Source organism: Apis dorsata, unplaced genomic scaffold (genome assembly GCF_000469605.1).
Source record: "Apis dorsata unplaced genomic scaffold, Apis dorsata 1.3 scaffold_444, whole genome shotgun sequence".
Taxonomy (NCBI): Eukaryota; Metazoa; Arthropoda; class Insecta; order Hymenoptera; family Apidae; genus Apis; species Apis dorsata.
The window spans coordinates 237,903-241,297 of NW_006263692.1; the positions used below are offsets into that span (position 1 = coordinate 237,903).

At 26.5% G+C, this 3,395-nt stretch overlaps 1 protein-coding gene across 1 annotated transcript in view; it reads left to right on the plus strand.

Moving 5' to 3' along the window:
* The window catches only part of LOC102675782 (casein kinase I-like), a 30,816-nt gene that overhangs the window by 26,146 nt on the left and 1,275 nt on the right, over positions 1-3,395 (plus strand). The window lies entirely within an intron of this gene.

Below are 3,395 nucleotides of genomic sequence, written 5' to 3' on the forward strand. Positions count from 1 at the left end.
TCTCTTTAAAATTCATCTTGTTTCTAAAATAAAATCTAATATGATATAATTTAAATGATTTAATAATAAATGATAACAAAATTTTTTCTTTATTTTAAATAAATGATATAATCTAAATAATTAAGTAAATAAATGAATTATATCGTATTTGACTTTATTTTAATCAGAGATATTTTATAAATATATCGGTAAAATTTCTATTAAAAAAATTCTATTAAAAAAAATCAAAAATACAAAAATTTACTACATTAATATTATCTAATTATTCACATATTTTTTTTTTTCAATCTTTCGATTTCAAATCTTAATTCTCTTTCACTTTCGCTTTCACTTGTTATTCTTCTCTGTGTTTTCAACAAGAAACGTAAACAAATTTCCGTCAGAATTAATATCTTCTGTTAACGTCGAATTTTTTTCAATTATGAAATATTTACTGTACCGGATATCCTGGTGTTGACATAAGGATTAATCCGCAACGATCATTTCGAGAAAAAAAAATAAATAAATTTTTGACAATTTATAATGGAAATGACGAATCTTTATACAATTTTTTGCGTATTGCAATCTTTCCGCCATTTCTTTTTTCGTTTTTATTCTCTTTCCACAATTTTGCACATCCTCTGCGCTGATGTTCAATTTGGGCTCTCTTGTACAATTGTGAAATAATATTATTAATAATATTTATCAGATCACAAGTTTGATTTGTAATATTATTTATAATAATATATATTTAATTATATTATTATGTGATATTTGATGTTATTTATGTGAATTAAAATTAGTGATTAAATCACAAGTTAGTTTGATACCTTGTAAATTATTATTTTTTATAACAATAATAAAAGAAATAAAGATTTAATAAGTAAATCTTATAAATTACAAGTTATCTAGTTATTTTATTTAATATAAAATTGTAAGGAAAAAATTTATAACCTAATTTCTTACTTGTTAATATTATTAATTGATAAATCATTGGACAAGAGAGTTTTAATTAAATTTTAGAATAAGAAAAAAAAATTGTTAGAAATATATTTATCTGTTAAATGTTTTTCTTGTGAATTTCAAAATCATTTTTTTCAAAATGTATCGATTATTGTTGAATGTATTTAGTGAGAATAAGATATGACTTTAAGTCTGATTCATATTTTGTTATGTTTTAGAAATTATATATTTATAATTCGAGTAGTGAAAATATTAAAAAACGCTTTCTAGTTGTTTATTTATAATCATAATTTTATAATCCAAAATTTGGATTGTTAAAAATTTATATCAATGTTTAGTTGCCTCGTTTTACATGAGCGCAGAGGGTTAACGATGATTACTTTGAGATGGAAGAGGTCGAGATCATTATAAATCATTATAAATATTATAAATATTTATTTAAATTACGTTTATATTGATATTAGAAATTTGATTAATAATTAGGAAATATTAGAAAATATTGCATGATGATTCTTATCGTTCTAAGATTTAATTTATTTTATACAAAAAAATTATTCTGCAATACTTTGCAATTGTTGATTTGATATTACTCTTCGTCGTCTTCCACAGATGATATTTTTCATACTATCTTCAATCAACATATTAATTTTTCCTTTTGTCGAAAAATATTCTTGATTCGATTGTATCCATGCTAGTTGGCTAAAATTATTTGAATTCAAAATAAAAATAATTATAGCTTTCGAATCGTAAACAAATGTTTTGAAAAATTGAGATTAAGTTAGATAAGATTAGTCTTGTTGATTGTTCTTCATTGAGGCTTCGTAAAATAATGTTTTTATGGATGTTAAATATTGAATCAAGGATTATTTTTCGAATTTTGACTTAGAGGAAACAAACACTGCCAGCGCAGGCGGAAATTCTTGCGTTCTCTGTTTCATGACTGAATGATACGCACAGAAATTAATTTTGTCATGATTCGTCATTTCTTCTTGAATATTGTTGCAATATTGAAGAAAAATATTCGAGAAAAATAAAGAGTCAAAGAAATAATCTCGAGATGATTAGTGCCAGTACGAAAAAAAAAAAAAACGTCAGCATATATTATTTTTTCCCCTTTTTACAATGGAACAATTTGCGCCACACGAACTATGTTCGATCAAATTGAAATAGAAACGTGATAAAAATTTTAAACGAGAGAAATGATAAAAATCTGAAGGAAGTCGTTGACGTAAACTGAATTAAAAACAAAAGCTAGTTAACAAATTAGCTAGTAAAGAAAGAAAAACGAAAAAAAAAAAAAAAGAAATGATAAAGAGAAAAGATCGTGCGCGCTTGATTTCGCTCGGCCTAGTGGAGCTTCTTCTTTATCTTCTTCTTTATCTTCTTCTTCTTATTCTATTTCTTCTCGAGTCTGTAAGGAGCCTATAGCAATTCATATGAGACTTCTTAAAAACGGAGAAGAACTGCGGAAAGAAAAGGAATGAAAAAAAGAAAAGAAAAGAAAAGCAAGAACAAAATTAAAGAACATACGAAATAGGGAAGAGTTTACTTGAAGACATTTACGACGAGGCGTCACGACGATCACGGCATTGAGGTATATAAATTCGCGATCAATCATATTTTAACTATAATCGAAATTGTACCGATTTGCGAATGGTTTGTATATGTATATATATACACATATACATATATAATCTATTCAAAAGATAACTATGAAATATAAATGACGTATGTGTGCGCATGCGTGTACGATTTGCGAATGACGGTGAATTCTCTTTTCATGTAAGTATGATTTACTTATTCGAACTGTACTACGTAGTGCGTGATGCAACGAGTGTGTGTGATGATATTGCGAAAGGAAGAATGGGGAAAAATAATTAGATGAAATGTCCGAAGAAGCAAAGCAAATATCGACAAAGAGTATTTATAAAACTGCCTTTGTGTATTATACATGCAAGAAGGGACAAAGCAAAGTGTTTTTTAATAGTTTGGAATCGAGCTGCATTAGGCTTGCTTTCCTTTTTAACTTCTTCTGATTTTTATTTCGTTTCATCAATTTAACATTTGTGTTATACTTGTGTATCAAAATTCTTGTTTCTGCAAAGACAAAGGGAACAGAATCGAAAGAATTCAGTATTTACTCGTTATAACCTCAAAATTCAAGAATGGCACGAGGATATGTGTAACTGTTAAAGATACGAAATTTTAACTTCATTTTATGTTTAAAAGTATAAAGAATAATAGCTAATGAAAGAAAAAAGGATTGAAATTCAAGCATTTGGAGAAATTTATGAATTAGATCCTATTAAAAAGGATTGTCACCCAGTGATGAGAATGATTCCTGAGCATATAACGAATAAATTCTGTACAATATATATTTGAGAAAAATCTCGAGAGAAAGAGAGAGAGAGAGAGAGAGAGAGAGAGAGAGAGAGAGAGAGAGAGAGAGAGAG